Here is a 20,903-nt window from a genome sequence, read left to right as displayed (position 1 = left end):
AGGCTGCAAGGCTGCAGTCCTCTCGGTGCTCAGGCCAGTGGGAGATTCTCTGGGGACTTTCCCCCTTATCTTCCTCCTGCTTCTATCACAATGAGAACTATCAAATCTTTATTATTCTAACCTGTAATAAGTCCACAAAGACATGTGGAGTTTGATTTCTAGTATTTTTTTTTTAGACTGGCTATCTTGACTTCAAAATATCTAGGAATATTAAGGACAATGTGACAATTGCTGTTTTAAATTCCTGACTGAGCACACAGGAGGATGAGAAATTCCTGGGTAAGAAAATAAAAAGGGAGCTGGAAAGCAGAGGGTTGGCCTATGGTGAAGCCACAGCTGTCCTTGGGGCATTTGCTATCACTGCACACAAGAGCTTTGGATGTACTTAAACATATGGAGCTAGGAGAAAAGACTTCAGCCCGAAAAAAAATTGGGGAATTGGAACCAAGACCACTATAGTAAGCCAGGACACTTACAGACCTACACCTTCAGTGAAAATGGTGAATCAAGAAAAATCCGCTTGCCATTAAAAGGAGAAAGTGAGAAAAGTTACTTGTCTTGGCCTGCATTGTGAATGGAAGGAGAGAAAAGTCTTTGAGAATCCATTTGTATAGGTTCCTCATTCTGTTATTTGAGATTCAAATTTGTAACACTTACATGGGCAAACAGAACCAAAGCTGAGAAATTAACTTAAAGTGGACCAAAGTTGGAAGCAATCCTGGGAGCCTATAGAAACATAAATACTCTCTGGAGCGACACACCCTCAAATCAGATCTAATAGAAGCCCAGCTAAACTTGAATACACAATCCAACATTTAAAAGGACACACACACACAAAAAGCCATCATGAGTAAGTCAAGAGAATAGCTAACAGTAGAAAAGATTTTGGACTATGTTTAAAAAGTTTAAAGAAATAAAAGAGCAAATGATAAATTTGAGAAAGGAACACTTTTTTAAAGACAAGGCATATTTTTAAAATAGCCAAATAGAACTTGAAAAATGAAGTGCAGTTATTGAAATTAAAATTTTATGAATAGATTAAACAGCTGGAGAGTGACTACATAAAATAGGTTCTACACAGTGGTGTGCTGATAGATGTTTAATAAGTAGCTGTCCAGAATGGGGGAAAGCCCTGTTCTGTAGCATTTGCTAATTTCCATGGTGTGAATGCTCCCACCATTGGTAGCCAATTTTAAACTACCAATGTGACGTCAGTGAACTGGGAAGAGACGTGTACAATTGGTTCTCATGAGCTGGTATAAACCAGCTCCTATACACGATTGGATATATAACTGAATAAATTACCCAGAATGCAACACAGAGAGATGGAAAGATAGGAATGCATATAGGACATGAAGGACAGGCTGTGAAGGTCTAATATATGTTTAATCATCATTCTAGAGGAGAATAGGAGAATGACTAAAATGTTTCCAGAATTGATGAAAGTCATGAATGCTAAGATCTAGGAACACCACAGATAACATCCAGACACACATTATAATGAAACTGCAGAGCACCGAAGTCGGAGATAACCATAAAAGCATCAAGAGAAAAAATATATCAACTACTAAAGAACAACAGTTCGGACTTCTTAAGAGCAAAAGTGGAAACCAGAAATAATGGAATCTTCAAAGTGCAGAGGGAAACACTGCCAGGCTAGAGTTGAATACCTAGTTAAAGGATTGTTTTAAAGTGAGGCCTAGTAAAGACACTTTCGGACAGCAAAAACAGTTTGCCATCAAAGGTAAAAGGAACAAAACAAAAAAATGTACTTTAGGAAGAAGGAAAATGATCCAGAAGGAACATGGACAAAGAAGTGGGTAAACATTTAGGTAAATCTAAGCCAATATTAAAACAATAAGAATAATAGTAATGTATGGTGATTAAAAGCCATCTGAACAGTTTTATTTTCTCACAAATACTAAACAGCTTATTGTGCACTTAATTTAATTACATTGCCATGTAGAAGTTTTAACCATATTTTATTCATTTTTGACTTATAAAACAATCAGGAAAAAACAGTAAACATTGTGATTAAGATTTACTTATTTTAATCCAGGTTATACTTTGCAAACATACTGAAAATTTTACTGGGTTTTAAATTTGTAATGAAAGAGCCATAGATTCCCCAGAATTTTTTTTAAAAATGTTGTTGATCTTGCACGTTCTGTTATATGATTCCAGGTCATTACTTAAGCAAGGATTTCCAATTTAGGCTGAGCTGGGAAAGACATTATTATATTAAAGTTTATGGTTGTGAAAACTTTACCCCCACAACACTGGAAGTACAGGACCTTTGTTTCTCCCTACCCACATGATGGTGACTTTTTACCACTAGGAGAGTTATGTACTCACTGTGACTCACAGAAAGAGATAAGGTTACTTTATACTATCTCCCAATAAATGCAGCCAAGGATCCTTGGAGAAATTCCAGGACTGGAGCAGAGAAAGTACAAGATGAGCCTGGAATGTCTCATGATGCCAGAAAGTGAGGAAGTGCTCAAAACCTTATGGGGAACATGTGAAAAAGATACAAGAGGCAAATTACAGGAGGCTCCCAATGACTAAATCTGGGACAATTTCAGACATAAAATAACAATAGTAATGGATTACAATCCATAGAATAAAATAAGAATCCATACTTACATAAATAGACAGTTGAATGAGTAATTATATGAAGGAGAAGGGAAAGCTATTCCTCACAATTAATTAATTTAGAAGAGAAGATTGAAATTTAAAAATCACCATTCGCAAAACATCACAGTAATAGTTTCTCTTAAGAATCATCAATGTATGTTAAAATGAGTAGGTAAAAGTATGATGAGAAATAGGATATTCACATAGCCTCAAATATCACCAGCACAATATTTATTAATTTCAAAGGAGAAAAAATAGAAACTTTACAGTGGAGAAACCTGAAAGACACCATCTTAACCAAATGATCAAAGTTAACATCACTAGTAGTGAGACAGATCGACATCACATGTCTCCTGATGTAATGCACTGAGAAAGACACACCATTTTTATGGGGTGTTTTTGCTAAAAATGCACAGCCTGAAATTAATAACAAGGAAACATCAAATTCAAGGACACTGTACAAAATAACTGGTCAATACGGTACAAAATTATTAGGGTCATGAAAGATGAAAAAATACTGAGGTATTGCTCCAAATTAAAGGAGACTAAAGAGGCAAAACTAAATGCAATATATGATTGAGGATTAGATCCTGGGCCATAGTATTATAATGTCAATTTCCTTATCTTCATCATGGTTGTGTAGTTTTGTAAGATACTAGCATTCGAAGAATCTGGATGAAGGATATACAGGAATTCTTTGTATTAATTTTCAGCCTTTTAATAAGACAAATTATTTCAAGATGAAAATTATTTTACAAATCAAAGATAGTGTTATGATAGTTTCCTTAAACCTCTCCATCCTCCCATATTCTAAGAAAGGCCATTTATTAGTTACCTCCTTTCCTAGTTCTATCCACAGACATCAATGCATGGCTTCAGGAAAAGTGGGCCAAGTGCAATGCTGAAAAGGAAGGAAACAGTTTGAGTCTGAAGCACAAGGTTCCTACTGTGCTGAATCAGTGTGGTAGAGGCTATTAAAATGCCATCTTTTCCTACCTCCCACTCCTCTCCTTCCTCTGCCTTCATACCCTACATCCCAGACCGCTTTTAATCCTATTGGGAGGGTATACACAGAGAAATAAAGAGAAAATAATAATGAATGGCTGTGTTCTTTGGCACATGAATAGCAGTTTCCCTTTCAGGACTTTAAGAATAAAAAATGAGAGGCTTTAAATCTTGCTAACTTGTGCAAGAATGTGCGCATGTGTGTATGTGTGTGTGCGTAGGTAAAAATGTAAACTACCACTATGGAAAGAACAATGCTGGCTTTTAAAATCTACTAAAGTAAAAGAAATAATTATTCCTGAATAAGGTATGTCAAATACCAGTGGGAAGAAAGAAGAGCGGGTTATTTTGTTTAGAGCTGGATGAATTAGGAAAATCCCTTTTTACAGCTAACTCAGAGATGAGCTGTTGTTGCCAAGATGTGGTTTATCAAACATCTAGGCTATCTCACAGGATGTGAGTTGGTTTAGCTTTGTAAAATAGCTCTATTTTTATTTTAGCCAAATCTCTACAAGACTCTCAGTCAACTCCCTCCCCCACTAGAATGAAACAGCAACAACAGCAGCGAAACCTGACTGAAACAGCAGAGTAAATGTTGGCCAGAAGCCTGCTGTGATCCAGCCTGGCTTTTAGAAGGAGTCTCTCTGAGTTTGATTCATTGCTTCTCACAAGCCAGCTCCAGACTGCTTTTCTTGAGATAAAATAAGTTGTAGAAGTATAAAGGGATTGTTGCCACTGGTAATTTTTTTTACTTAAGATAATAAAAAGCACACAAAATTTCCATGCTCATATTTGACTCCTTTCCGGGTCTCCCTTCCTGATTCTAACACACTGTGGAAATGGTGCAAGGAAAAAAACCACAGACAGAGTAGTCGGTGTGATTTCATACCACATGACACATTACTTGTGCTTCTTCCTGGAGCAGTCTGTTTTCTGTGAGCTGGCTTCACTCTGGGTTATTACTTGGCATGGTGGGATTTCACCTGGTTGCCCCTTCTGTGGCTCAGACAGGGCCTGGGACATCACTGAATTTACACTGAAAATCAGATGGGCATCTGAACAACTCCCATAACACACACACACACACACACACACACACACACCACACACTTAATCAGCATCAAGTAGTGCAGTTTCCTTTATAAGTGATGGGAGCTGCTGGCTGTTGTTGTTTTTGGCTTGAGGCCTTATAGACCAGCCAGCCGTTGTGTAAGCATGGTCTGTCTGAATTGCTTTGGGGCTGTCTTCTTAGAAGTCTTCTTGCTGTTCATTATTTTGCCAGCAAGCCATTCCTGTTACTTTTTTTTAGATTCCTCAATCTATGTTTTCTCTACTGCAAGATAGTAAAATGTAGAGAATCAGGGATCCCTTTAAATCTGGAAGTTTTTTTTGGGGGGGTCTTAATTTAATTTGAGATTGGCATTTAAAACCATTGTAGAACTTGTGAACTTGCTAAGTTTAAACTACAGTTTGGAGTAGGGGTTAATAACCAAGCTGTTCTTCTCATGCTGTTTTAAAAACTTCTGGTGTATATGCCTTTTTATTTTTTACTCATCATACAGTCTATTCAGAAAAATATAAAAAAATTAAAAAAAAAACATTAAGTAGCTCTTGGCAGAAGGTCAAAACCAGCATTTCAGGGAAGGTATTTAAAAGTCTTTTAAGTGTAGGCTATTTGTATAAGCAATATCTGCACGTTTCTTATGACTGGGAGGGACTATTTTCACAGTCTTTCATGGAAATATTTCTAGACAATTTTCTGCGGCTCTTTTCCCTGAGCTCATTTATTTGCTTTTGCTTCAGAACACAGCATTTTAATGAGCAGTTTTATGAGCCTAACCTGCGTTCTGCAAGCTCCACATGACTGGATTCCTGTTGCATATAACCTTTGCCCTATTTTCCATTAAAACACAAGACTTTCCTATAATCAACTGTATACTATGACCTTGGAGGAAAAAAAATGCAACAGATAGTTTAGTCTACTATTTAGTCTACTTTAGCACATTAAAATTGATTTTTAAAAAATAGTTGTTTCCTTGTAGTTTTTAAAAGTGTATGTATTAATATTTTCATCACAAATTTATTTATTTTGTAAGATGCCTAATTCAATATTACCATATCCCTCTGAGTAAATAACTCATTTAGCTATCTTTATAATCCACTGAGGGATGTACAAAGGCAAGATGAACCCCAAATCATTTTGGAATTATGAAAAATCAAAACAAAATAAAATGCAAAGTGTTCTATCTCCACTTGGTCTTACATATAATAATAAGTGTCAGGAAGTTCCTTCTTATTGCAAAGCTAAATCATCATCTGATACATTTTGACTCCTCTTTGTGCTTTAATTCAAATGTAAAAAAAAACTATTTTTTACTTTATACATAGTATCCTACTATTTTTATATAGAATAACTTTCTCTTCTATACCCTGAGACATCCAAATTTGTTTACTTTTTCCTCCAGGTTTCACTTCCAGTATTTTAATCAGTTTTCTTAATATCTGCTAAATATTCAAGCTCTCCCTTTCATTTGAGCAGTAGAGCCTCAAGCAGAATGCTTGAGTAGAGCCCCTGCAAGGGTCTAACCAGTACTAAGAACAATGGAGCTATTGTTGTGTAGCACACCCAGCTCCCCTCCAGATCATGCATTCCAGCCATGTTTGCCTTTGAAAACTACCCTATGGATTTAAGGTAGTCTGCGGTTGCTTGTAACACCTTGCTCTTTTTCTGCCCTGCTTACTTTAGCCAATCATCTGTCCTCATCTTATAATTCTGTTTACATTTTCTTCTTAGGACAAGGAAGGCACTCTTTAAAACAGAGTGCAGTAAGTTTAGGGCAAATGAAAGGAAATCTACTTCACATAGCAGGTTATAAACTTGTGGAACTCATTAGTCCCAAAAGGTGGGACTGGCAGGAAATGTAAATGAATTCAGAAATCTTTTAGCCGGATTTATGAATGAGAGCCACAAATGGCTACTAAGAAAACTGGGGCTATACCTGACTTTTACAACAGAAGTCAGAGAGCAGCTTTGAGCTCCCACACAGGATGCCTCTTGAGACTTACTGGGGTGGCTGACCTTGGGTCTGGCCCACTGTGGGATTTCCTGAGCATCCTGTGTCCCTTCTGCACTTTTTCTCAGTTTCACTGGGTCTCAGAAAGAACCAGTAAGGCTTATCTGGGAGAGGAAACTTTTTAAAGTAGAGACTAGAAGAAAGCTTCGTAACTTCTCCTTTCCCGTTCAACCATTTGCCTACCTTAGTGCCAATTATGACTGTCAGGGAATGAGGGAATGGTGATGTCTGTCTAGTAGAAACTAGCTGAGATCCCATTTGAATGTTAAAACATAGATACTTTCTTTTACGCTAAGTCAGACACTTCTTTTTCCTGGGAATTTTCAGGCCTGAGACCATAAATAGCTTTTTTATTTCATCCTGTACTGTATCCTCAGTAGAACCTTCAATCACTGAACTCCTCTGCTTTTCCCAGACCTATATCTCTTTACTGCAGTGTTCTCAAACTGGAGCACTTAAAAAATTCAAATGCTCCTGGCTTCACCCCAGACCAATTAAATCATAATCTTTGAGGGTCAAGCCCAGGTATCGATAGTCTTTAAAACCATCCCAGGTAATTCTCCCAGCAACAAAGTTGAGAGTCTTGACCTGACAAGTAGTGTTAGGTTCTCTCCTTACCCTGAGCTCCCTGCTTGGCATCTCAGTGTTGTCTGTGACATCGTTCTGCAATAGCCACCTCTCCATGTTAAATGTTTATTAGTGATTACGGTGAAGCTCTCTACACAAGTCATTGATGCTAGGTCTTTATGCTTTTTCTGTCCTTCCAACCGTGAATACTTAGTAAAAGAAAACTTGCTGTAAAATCCGGACCATTGCAAATACCCAACACTTATAAGACCCTGCCCTCCTTTTACTTACCTCTTTGTTGACTAGCCAATCACCTGCTCCAGAAATGATCTTCCATCACATCTGTCCCTCACTTTTCCTGTAGGCCAGAATGTCACCTCTTAAGAGAATAGAGAAGTCAACCAGAAGAAGCTGCCCATTACCTTTATCTTTACCTCAGCTGAAGATTCTTCTACCATTCTCTTCTTATTCTTCCTTTAAATTGTTAAAAAGAAAAATTCCACTTTCACTTATTAAATATGATTGAGTACAAACTGTGTGTAATAATACAGGGGAGAAGACCTATTAGAAAGCAATTAACAATAATACACAAAAAGGGTATAAAGTCTTAACGATAAGAAATATTTAATAAGCTATGAGGGTCTAGGAAGGAGGGATCGTTTGGGCCAGGTCTTGAATAATGAAAAGATTTTAGCAAACAAATATCAGGCAAAAGGGCTTTCAGATTCAAAGGCGCAACATGGCTAAAGGCACCAGGTCGTGATGTGCATGGTTTGATTTGGAAATAGCAAAAGGTCTGGTATAACTGGAATATGGCATGGAAGGTGAATCTTTCTGAATATTTCTCCTTTACGGCATACTGAATCTTATTTGTTTGTTGTTATTTCTAGTGTCTTTAGTCTTTTGCCTTCTGGCTTCTTTTTAAACTTCATATATACGCGTCTTGCCTGGCCTAAAAGAAACATCTTTGACCCAACCCTGATATCTTGATAAACACCGTGCCATTCCCTTCATTTTTCTGCCAAACTTTCACAGTATGACTTATACTTTCTTTCAGCCCCCTTTCCACATTATCCATTTCACCCTCCTAATCCAGCTACTGGCCCCCCTTTAATCATATCCACAAACCCCCATCCCCACAGAAAAGTTCTGTTAAAGATTCTTACATCATTCAGACAAAGCCACTGGCCAGCCCTCATTCTATTTAGCCCCTCAGCAATATCTGGTGGCACTGTTAATGACTGCCTTTTTCTTGAAAGCTTTTATATAAAGTAGCCTGGGGTGTTGCATGATCTTTGAACTCTCCTCACCTTTTTTTCACTCTTTATGGTCTCCTTTGCTCACCCTTCTTCCACCTCCTTAACTGTGAATATCCATCCCCAAATACTTTCCTTCCTCTCTTTCTTGTTTCATTCCCTTATTTATTCTTTCATTCTGAAAGCATTTACTAAGTACTCACACTAGGCCAGGCACTTTGCTAAACACAAAGAGAATTTTTTTTTTTTTTTTTTTTGCTGTACACTCATTGCCTTTAAGAATCTTTTCTATTCTTATGGCTCCAGCTTCCAATTCTGTATGAAAGATTTCTAAATCTACATTTTCTGTTGTGACTTCTGAATGCTCATTCTGTGATTCCAGTTGCCACCAGATACGTCCTTTGCATCTACAAAACTTACCAAAAAAAAATTCATCTTTTTCCCATAAAAACCAATTTCTCTGCTTCCGTTTATTTGCCCCAGTCAATGAAGTCACCATATCATTCTTCAAGGCTGGACATCTGAGCATATTATTTTACTCTTAATAGATTTTGTATCCATTCTGTCACAATTTTCAAATAATTTATTCTTTAGAATGCCTTTATGATCTACTGTTACCTCTCCATTTTTATAGCAACCCACTTGATCCAGACTTCACACATAGTTTCTTACTAAAGACAATAATTGATCTCCCTGCTTCCAGTCTCACTCTCCTTAAATAAATTCAGCCTGCAGTTGCCATACTAATCTTCCTAAAACAATGCTTGAGCACATCCTTTCTGGTGACCTTTCAAGTCCACCACATTTCATCTCATCTCCTTAGCCTAACCCAAGTTTTCCACGATCTGACTACTCATTTTGCAATTCAGCCATATATTCTTCTACTCAACATATTTGTTACCATGCCCTCCCCAGTATTTTCCCAAACACATCAAACTAATTTCCACCTCCATTCCATTTGTTTCCCTTACCTAGATGCTTTCTAAAGGACTGCATGTCCCAATACAACCAAGCCAAATCTCACTCACTCTCTTCCCATAGCCTTGCTTGACTCCTGAAATCTCTAGAAAACTCTCCTCTCTTGAAAAGCTAATTACACTTAGAGGCTATACCATACCACTTAGTTCATATTACATGCTATCTTTATGACACATTGTTTTTGGCCTGTTGATGGGCTCCTCGCCAAATACAGGGTAAACTTCTTAGGTGCACAAAGTGTGCGGTGACTTTCCCTTTAATATCCAAAGAAACCTAGTGCATGTCTCATCATATGTTAAATGTTTAATATATAGCCTGGGTTAGTTGTAATAATTATCTATGCTTCAATAAACTGTTTTAGACCAAGATAGACTCTACAAGTACAAAAGGAACTTATGTTTACACTGTATATAAAGGGGTCATTTTCTGCTGTACAACATTAGTATCTAGTTTGCATGTCAGTTTTGAAGTAGATGCCTTTTTCTAACTCAAAAAGAGGCAGTTAAGGAGTAATTATTGAGCCACCAGATCTAAATACCAAATTATAGGAAATACAAGGAGTGGAAGAGCATATCAAATGATATGCAGGGGATGCAATCAGCCAAATCCACACTGGGGGATTGGACAGAATCTACAGGACAAAAAATATTTTTAATAACAACAAATTGCAAGAGCAAGAAATAGAGAGATGGAGAAGTCTGAAGATTAAAATAGACATAAGAGAAATATCTACCAATCACAGTGACATGTTTTGGATCTGTATCCCCACCAAATCTCATGTCAATTGTAATCCCCAATGTAGGAGGTGGGGCCTGGTGAGTGGTGATTGGATTATGGGGATGGATTTCTCATGAATGTTTCAGCATCATCTCCCCTTCGTACTGTCCTAGTGACAGTGAGTGAGTTCTCATAAAATCTGATCATTTAAAAGTATGTGGCACCTCCCTATTCCCTCTCTTGTTACTGTTCTTGCTACTGTGAAGTGCTTGTTCCCCCTTCACCTTCCACCATGATTGTAAATTTCTTGAAGCCTCCCCAGAAGCCTGGCAGATGCTAGTATCATGCTTTCTATATAGCCTGCAGAGTCCTGAGCCAGTTAAATCTCTTTTCTTTATAAATTACTGAGTCTCAGGTATTTCTTTATAACAACACAAGAATGAACTAATATACACAGTATATGGACTTATTTCAATTCAAACTCAAACACATAAACTTAAAAACATTTTTAAAGACAATTGGGGAAGTGTAATATGAACACTAAATATATAATAATGTTAAAAAATTATTAATATTTTAGATAATAAAAATAATATGGTGTTTATGTTCTCTAAGGGTTCTTATCTTTTAAGATTATACACTGAAATATTTACAGATAAAATTATGTGATGTCTAAGTTTGCCTCAAAATAGTTGAGAAGTATAGACAGAACAAGGTTGGCCATGTGGTGAATTGTTAAAGTTGAGTAACGAGAGATTAATTTGTACTGTTCTTTCTATTCTATCTACTTCTACATATATTTAAAATTTCTCAAATAAAATATTTTTAAAGTAGTCATTGATGTTAAGAAATTCTTGTTAAATATTTCTGATGTGATAATGGCAATGTGATTATGATTTTTGAAAAGGAATTTTTATCTTTTGGGAATACCAACTGAAATATTCATGCATGAAATGAAAATAATGTAGACATTGATGTCATTGCATTTTTAAAAGATTATAATAAAATGAGAACAAAAAAAGTTTAAATTGTCATTTAAAAATTTCTTATCCCCAGAAATACTTCCATAAACCCCAAGGTGAGAAAGCAATACTTTAGACAGTTATGTAAAGCCTATTCTGTGTTTTGCCTGTTTATACCTAAAGACTATATAGCAAGCACATCTGTGAGTTGCACATCCTGTAGATGAGCGCATAGAGAAGAGTAAAAAATAACCAAACACTGTACGTGAGAAGTCATAATCTTTAAAGATACAGGATTTGTCATAAAAGTAATGGCTTTAAAAACTGGATTATATTCCAGGTAACATTGACCTTCAACGGCTATACATTCAGACATGCTAGTGCCAGATAAAGTGGCTAATGCCTGTAATCTCAGCTAGTTCAGAGGCTTAAGCAGGAGGATTGCTTGAAGACTGGAGTTTGAGACCAGCCTGGGCAACATAGCAAGACCCTGTCTCTAAAAACATTTCTTTAATTAGCTGGGCATGGTAGCATTCACCTGTAACCTGCTACTTGGGAAGTTGAGGTAGGAGGATTAGTTGATCCCAGAAGTTCAAGTGAGCTATGATCACACTACCTGACTGCAGCCTGGGCAACAGGGCGAGGCCCTTTTTCTAAAAAAACTAAAAAATGAATAAATAAACATGCTAAAGTAGTCCTTGATTTAAAGAAACAAAACAAAACCAACTAAATACAAAGAAAACTCCACAGGCTTTCCCCAATATCAATTTAATTCAGAAATTTAGTGTTAGCCCACCAAAAAACTTTTCAGTGAAATGTTGATTATTAGCAAATTTATCTGATTTCAGGGAGAAGAGTCTTGTCTCTGTGATTAGAATATTCATGAGCAACCAAATGGCCAGTAAGTTAATATCAGAACCTAGCTGAATGTCTGGAAAACCTTCAAGTTAGAAAATCATTCATGGGTGCTCATTTGTGTAGCACATATACTAAAATTGGAAAGATATAGAAAAAATTAACACAGCCCCTGCACAAGAATGACAGGCAAATTCAGGAAGCATTTCATATTTTTCTGAATGAGAAATTTAACAAAGAGATACATATTATAAAAAAGAACTAAACAGAAATTTTAGAGCTGAAGAATTCAATGACTGAAATAAAAAATACAATGAAAAGATTCAATAATTGACTAGATCAACCAAAAGAAAGAATTTTTAAACTTGAAGATGAGTATTTTGAAATAACCCAGTCAGAAAAAAAGAAAAACAAAGTAAAAAAGAATTAAGAATGCTTACAGCACTTATTGGGACACCACTAAGTAAGCAAATATTCACAGTATGAGAATTTCAGGAAAGGCATAGAAAACCTATTTAATAAAATAATAGCTGAAAACTATGCATGTCTTGGAAGAAATATGGATATCTAGATCCAGGAAACTCAAAAGCCCAAATACATTAAGTTCAAAGAGGTCCTCTCCAAATCATGTTATAGTCAAAGTGTCAAAAGTCAAAGACAAAGAATTCCCACAATAGCAAGAGAAAAGTGTTAAGTCACAGATAAGGGAATCCCCATTTAGCTAACATTAGATTTCTCAGCAGACACCTTGTAAGCTAGGAAAGAATGGGATGATAAATTCAAAGCACTGAAAGAAAAAAAAAAAAAGACGTTAGCCAAGAATACTATACTCAGAAAATCTATACTTCAGAAATGAAGGGGAAATAATGTCTTTCCCAGACAAACAAAAACAGGAAATTCATCACCACTAGACCAGCATTACAAAAAATTATTAAAGAAGTCCTACACATGGAAGCAAAAAGATGATAATTCTACCATCATAAAAACATTCAAAAGTATGAAACTCACTCATAGAGCAGACAGACAAATGATTAAGGGAAAGGAATTCAATCTTATCATGTCAGGACACCACCAAACTGCAAAGATAAATCATGAGAGAGGAAAAACAGAAACAAAGGATATACAAAACAATGAGAAAATAAACAGGATGACAAGATTAACTCCTCACCTAACAATAATAACCTTGAATGTGAGTAGATTAAATTCCCCAGTTAAAAGATATAAACTGGCTGAATGCTTAAAAATGAAGACCCAACTATATGCTGCCTACAATAAACTCACTTTACCTATGAAGATACACATAGACTGAAAGTGAAGGAATGAAAATATATATTCCATACAAACAGAAACCCAAAATAAGCAGGAGTACTGATGTGTTTTGGCTGTGTCCCCACCCAAATCTCATCTTGAATTATAGTTCTTATAATTCCCACATCTTGGGAGGGACCTGGTGGAAGGTAATTGAATCATGGGGGTAGTTTCCCCCATGCTATTCTCATGAGAGTAAGTTCTTACAAGATCTGATGGTTTTATAAGGGTCTTCCCCCTTTGCTTGGCTCTCATTCTTCTTGCTGTTGCCATGTGAAGGAGGACATATTTGCTTCCTCTTCTGCCTTGATTGTAAGTTTTCTGAGCCCTCCCCAGCCATGCTGAACTGGAGTCAATTAAACCACTTTTCTTTATAAATTACCCAGTCTCGAGTATGTTTTTGTTAACAGTACTTACACATATATCAGATGAAATAGACTTTAAGTCAAAAACTGTGAAGAAGAGATAGAAAGTCATTGTGTCAGTATATATAATGACATATATATATAAAATGACTTTTTTATATATGTATTTACAATTGCTATGTCCTCTTGATGATTGACCTCTCTCTATATATGTATGTGTGTCATTGTATGTATATATTATATGTGTGTGTTTATATATATGTGTCATAATATATAATATGTGTAATTACATATAATATATGTAATTATATATGTAATTATATAATATATATATATATAAAATTATATATAATATATAAATATATATTATATGTAATATATAATTATATAATGTATATATAATAGATAATATATAATATATAATGTATAATGTATATATTATATATTATATGTAATAGTATATTATATTAATATATAATTATAATTATATAATATATAATATATTATGACACACATATATGTTATAGATATACAATGACACACACACATATATATATATATATAGAGAGAGAGAGAGAGAAAGAGGTCAATTCATCAATAAAATATAGCAATTGTAAATATATATGCACCTAACAGTGGCACACCCAGCTATATAATGCAAGTATTATTAGATCTAAAGGGAGAGATAGATCTCAATACAATAATAGCTGGGGACTACAATACCCCACTGTCAGCATTGGATAGATCACCTAGGCATAAAATCAGCAAAGAAACATTGGATTCAAACTGTACTATAAATCAAATGGACCTAACAGACATTTACAGACCATTCCATGTAATAGCTACAGAATATGTGTTCTTCTCATTAGCACATGGAACATTCCCCAGGATAGATAATATGTTAGGCCACAAAACAAGTCTCAACAAATTTTTAAAAATCAAAATCATATGAAATATATTTTCTTACCACAATGGAATAAAACTAGAAATCAACATCAAGTGGAACTTTGGAAACTGAACAATTACATGTAAATTAAACAACATGCTCCAAAACAACCAAAGGGTAAATTAAGAAATTAAGAAGTACTTTAAAAATTTTCTTGAAACAAATGAAAATATAAACATATCAAATCCTATGCAATACAGCAAAAGCAGTAGTAAGAAGAAAGTTTATAGCAATAAACACCTACATCAGAAAAGTAGAAAGATTTCAAATAAACAACCTAATGATGCACTTCAGGGAACTAGAAAAGCAAGAATAAGCCAAACCCAAAATTAGAAGAAGGAAAGAAATAATAAAGATCAGAACAGAAATAGAGATTAAAACAACAATACAAAAGATCAAGGAAACAAAAAGTTGGTTTTTTGAAAAGATAAACAGAATTGGCAAACCGTTAGCTAAACTAAGAAAAAAAGAACCAAATAAATAAAATCCAAAGTGAAAAAATGAAACATTACAACTGATACCACAAAAAAGAAATATTACAGCTGATACTTCAGAAATACAAAGGATTATTGGAGTATTATGCACAATTATATACCAAAAAATTCAAAAACCTAGAAGAAATGGATACATTCCTGGGCACATACAAGCTACCAAGATTGAACCAGGAAGAAATGGAAAACTTGAACAGAACAATTCAGTAATGAAACTGAATCAGTAATAAAGTCTCCCAACAAAGAAAAGCCCAGGACCAAATGGCTTTGCTGATGAATTCTACCAAACCTTAAAAGAAGAATTAACACCAATTCTTCTCAAACTGTTTCGGAAAATGGAAGGGAATTTTTTCAAACTCATTCCATAAGGCCAGCATTACACTGATACCAAAACCAGACAAGGATGCAAGAAAATAAAGAAAACTACAGGCCAATATCCCTGATGAACACAGATGCAAAAACTCTCAACGAAATACTAGCAAACTGAATGCTACAGCACATCAAAAAGATTATACACCATAATCGAGTGGGATTTATCTCAAGGATGCAAGGATGGTTCAACATATACAAATCAATAAATGCAGTATATCACATCAACAGAATGAAGGACAGAAACTATGTAATAATCTCAATAGATACAGAAAAAACATTTTATAAAATTCAACATCACTTCATGATAAAAACTCTCAACAAATTAGAAGGAATTTAACTCAACACAATAAAGGGCTTAAATGACAAAACCATAGCTAAATGATACTAAATAAGGAAAAGTTGGAAGCTTCTTCTCTAAGAACTGGAACAAGACAATGATGTCCACTTTCTCAACTCTTATTTAACATAGTACTAGAAGTTCTAGCCAGTACTATTTGGCAAGAGAAAGAAATGTGGCTAGTTCCAATTATGATGTGCTGTAAGTGTAACATATACACTAGATTTCCAATACTTTCTACAAGAAAGGAATGCAAAATATCTTATTAATAAATTTTATTTTGATTAATTGATTACATATTGTATTAGTTTGCTAGAGATGCCATAACAAATTATCATAGACTAGGTGGGTTAAGCAAGATAAATGTATTTTTCACAATTCTAGAAGGTAGAAGTCTGAGATCAAGGTGTCGTCAGGTTGATTCTGAGACCTCTCTTCTTGGTTCATGTCATCACATGATCTTCCCCCTGTGTGTGCCCATGTCCATTTTGCCTCTTGTTATAAGAACACCAGTTATATTGGATTGGGGCCCATCCTAATGAACCCACTTTAACTTAATTACTTCTTTTGAAACCCCATCTCTCAATATAGTCACATTTCTGTAGACTGCTGGTTAGGGCTTCAACATGAATTTTGTGGGGGACACAACTCAACTCATAATACCTGTCAAAATAATAATATTTTGGACCTATTTGGTTAAAAAAGGCAGTATTAAGGTAAATTTCAACACTTCATTGTTACTTTTTAAAATATGGCTACTAGAAATGTGGCTTGCATTATATTTCAATTGGACAGTACTGGATTTTATTTATTTGGGACACCAAAACACTGTATCATCACCTGCTGAAAAAATAAGAAAAAGTTCTCATTTTAAATAACTTGCCATTTTCTACTATATTTCCCTTTTAGTACTAAGTTTTATTTTGGTGTTGCTAATAAGCAAAAGCAGTGAGATGGTATATAAAGAAGGTGAAATGTGCACAAAGAAAATTAGACTGTAGTACTATTTGGATCTTACTACCTTTATGATCTCAGGCATAGCCCTTACCCTTTCTTTAATTTCTTCTTTCTACAAAAGAGAGGATAACAGCTGACATTTGTTGAGTGATTATTTTGTGCCAGGTACTCTTCTGAATTTCTACACTAGTAATTTATTTAATCCATACAACAACCCTTTGAATATTTTAGGTAGTAGTATTACTCTATTTGAGAGAAAACTGAAGCACACAGAGATTAATTAACCTGCTCAAGACTCCAGAGTTTAGTAAGTGGTAGAAGCAACTGGTCTAACTCCATACCACATCATTTATTTCCCCCTGTACTTGTGTCTCAAAAGATTGTTGTGAGGATCTACTGAGATGGTATATGTGAAGGCATTTGAAAACTGAGACTGTTAATTATTTTCTTTGTCTGCCTTCCTAGGAACATTTCAGATAAAGCTATTATTTTTCTCTTTTGACCAGGAAATCTATATATCTTTCTTGACAGCCTGGTAATTTCAGAATGAATAGAACTGTTTGTATCTGTGGGTTTGACACACTACTGAATCACAAAGTCTCTGGAATAATTCTCAAAGCCATCACTTTCAGCCCACTTTCTCATTCATTAATGCTCTATTCTTTTTCTAGCATGTCTAGAATTCTCTTGAATTCTTGCAGAGAATTGGTGCTCCTTTAATACCTGCTATTTCAGAATAGCTTTGACTTAAGTATGCTTTCCTTTTCTCCCAGTTGCAAAATGTCAGGGCTGACAGCCGAAAGGGCTTCTGAAGATTGTCAGTGTTCTCATATTCAGATAGGTAGCAAAGGATCTGACACATTTGGTATAATAAACCCACAAACGTTCATTAGTAAGATTGTAGCCTGATTTATTTCTCTGATTTAGAAAACACTCCTAAAGAAGGAGAGTTTGTCTGCAAGGAACCTTCTGAATTCTTTTTTTAATTCAAGCTCGTATTTATAAATTTTGTAAACTCAGATGTCGCTTATGTCATTTACATCATTTATCTCAAATAATAAAAATGATTCACTTTTTTTGAGCACTACTATATGTCTGACACTGTGGTAAGTGCCATTTCTGTATTCTCATTTGGTGATATCACATCTGCTCTGCCCTATAAAATGTATAATGTGTGTATATTACCTTCATTTATAAGCACAGAAATTAAGGCTTAGAGAGGTTGAGTAACTTCTTAACTAACTTCACTAAAGTCACAAAGCTAATTAGTGACAGAGTCAAGATATAAATATAGGTCATCTAATTCCATAGTTCATACTCTTGATCACTATTCCACATTTCCCTCAAACCAAAGTGGATTGAGCATTTGGGGTATTCTCTCTAAGTCAGGTGGATATTTTTAAAACTTGTATTTGATGAATGCTGCAAATAGGTGTATGATCCAGTTTTTCTTATAGCTTCTGTGATTTGGTAATTCTCCTACAGATGGTAGAATATGGTATTCACAATAATATGAAAAATATAATTAAATTTGACAAGAATTCTATTAAAATAGCAAGATTTACCATCCAGAATTATTTCATTTATTTTTAATTCCTCTTTTATCTTAATCAAACATACCACCTTGATGTTATGTGAAGCTATCTTATATGCTACCTTAAGCTGTATGCATTCATTTATGAAACCTCTAAAACTATGTATCATGCCCTTTCTATTTTATGTATATTGCCAGGTAGTTTATAAGTGATTAAAGAATATTGCTAGGAATTATATTAAATTAGATAGATAATGTTACCATATCACTTTTGATTCATTTGGCCCCCAATGTAGTATGAAATCTTATAATTAATTTTTTTTTTTTTTTGGAGACAGAGTCTTGCTTTGTCACCCAGGCTGAAGTGCGGGGTGTGATCTCGGCTTACTGCAATCTCTGCCTCCCAGGCTCAAGTGATCCTCCTACCTCTGCCTTCTGAATATGTGGAACTATAGGCATGCACCAGTATGCCTGACTAATTTTTAAATTTTTTGTAGAGACCAGGTTTCATCATATTGCCCAGGCTGGTCTCAAATTAATGAGCTCAAGTGATCTACTCACCTTGGCTTCCCAAAATGTTACGATTACAGGTATAAGCCACCACGCCCAGCCTGTGATGAGATTTTTAGGAAACACCTTTTTATCAAATAGCTCATTTAACTAAAACGCCTTTAATTCAGAAGCCATTATATCTATTCTAAAAGTGTTTATATGGATTAAGTAGACGTAAACAATTGGTAGAGGAAAAAACATAGTACTCACTAACAATAGTATTTGTAGAAATTTTGAAGCCATGGTTAAAAAAAAAGAGAAATTTGAGGGAAAATGTAAATACATACAGTAATAATGCTTTCTTAGCAAATTTCACATCTTTAGTCTACTGTCACCTTATTGCTTTGTAAAGAAACATCTTGATCCCAATCGTAAAAGTTACTTAGACTTATAAACTCATTAATGTTTACTAGTAGTTGCAATCTGATTTCTTTAAAAATAGTCTAAGGAAAAAAGCTTTTAAAAACCAACATCAGCTTTATCTCTTATACCTCACGTAATACTTACAAACCTTATTAATAAAGCACTCAGGACAATCTGATACACTACAAAATTTAAAATAATACAGAATTGTTTCAAATAATAATTGCATCCTTCTATAAAATTTGCTTAGAATAGTTTTAATTTTTATTATAAATGCAGCCATAGTTGTTGATCTTTAAGCAATCTTGGCTCTCTTAGTTTTTGCCACTTTATAAGAAGTAGACAAATCTGATAGCCAACGTAAATATCAGAATTAGGGTGAAGCAAAGATAGTTTTGTGTTTTTGTACTTTACATCCTGCAGATTGTCAAACAGGCAACATACACACACACTCAATTTCAGAAGAATGAGAGAGAGAAGTAACAAAAGAAAAAAACCTGCAGACCCAATGATTATTACTCCAAGAATATAGATCTTCGTTTAAGCAATCTTCCTCTGAATGTCGGTAGTTGCAGAAGTCTCAGTATATTTTTATCATCTTCATAAAGTTATTTTTCTGTAAACTAAAGATTTGCCTAAATTGAGATAAGCTCCTTTAAATTTTAATTTATTTCTTAATTGGTTATGAGTATTTACAGTGACAGAAGTAGTTCTGGTTTTGGCAACTTTGGAAGTAGCTCCCCAACTTTGGGACATGTACGTGTTGTCTGTATGATGACTCAGCTGTGGTCTGGTGCTATTATCACTTACGTTCTATCTTTGAATATTGGAAACAAGAAATTTGCAACAGCCCAACCTAGCAAATTTCTTCTGATTTTGCTTTCATCTTTCCTTTTAACAAAAATTAAATTTCCTAAAACAGTCTTCAGGTCTTTTTTTTATCTTGATCATCTACGAAGGCTGTTGGGCCCTGGGAATGTCTGAGAAGGTGCACTCAGTAATTCATGTGTAGGAATAGTTGAAAAAGTTATCTTCAGGCCTTTTGGGAGTTCTGTAGTTGGATGTAGGTGACAGCTTTATCAACTACAGTATTCAGTGAACCTCAGGGAAGTTTAAAACCCCTGATGATAGCTGCTCTTTTAATGGCTTCATTTTTCTTCTGTACTCCAGAAAGAAATGATTCTATTCACAGAATTTTACAGTTGTATGGGTTTTTTTGGTTGCTTTAATGCATTGCATTATTTTTTACTAAGAAGTTTTTACATGTGAAGCAAGTATAATTGTATTTAAATTGAACTTTGATTTTCTGCCTCATAATATAAAGAAAAGGGCGCCGGGCACGGTGGCTCACGCCTGTAATCCCAGCACTTTGGGAGGCCGAGGCGGGCGGATCACAAGGTCAGGAGATCGAGACCATCCTGGCTAACACAGTGAAACCCCGTCTCTACTAAAAATACAAAAAAAAAAAAAAAAAAAAAAAAAAAACCTAGCCGGGCGAGGTGGCGGTGCCTGTAGTCCCAGTTACTCAGGAGGCTGAGGCAGGAGAATGGTGTGAACCCGGGAGGCGGAGCTTGCAGTGAGCCGAGATCGCGCCACTGCACTCCAGCCTGGGCAACAGAGCGAGACT

At 35.1% G+C, this 20,903-nt stretch overlaps 1 protein-coding gene and 1 non-coding gene across 10 annotated transcripts in view; both read left to right on the top strand.

Annotated features, from left to right (window-relative positions):
• The window catches only part of DNM3 (dynamin 3), a 558,007-nt gene that overhangs the window by 493,391 nt on the left and 43,713 nt on the right, over positions 1 to 20,903 (top strand). The window lies entirely within an intron of this gene.
• LOC126944588 (U6 spliceosomal RNA) lies at positions 12,162 to 12,268 on the top strand. Its single transcript, XR_007722126.1, has one exon. It is a non-coding gene; the product is annotated as a U6 spliceosomal RNA (small nuclear RNA).

Source organism: Macaca thibetana, chromosome 1 (genome assembly GCF_024542745.1).
Source record: "Macaca thibetana thibetana isolate TM-01 chromosome 1, ASM2454274v1, whole genome shotgun sequence".
NCBI lineage: Eukaryota > Metazoa > Chordata > Mammalia > Primates > Cercopithecidae > Macaca > Macaca thibetana.
The sequence above is the reverse complement of the archived record's forward strand: the minus strand, read 5'-3'. Positions and strand labels throughout refer to the sequence as shown.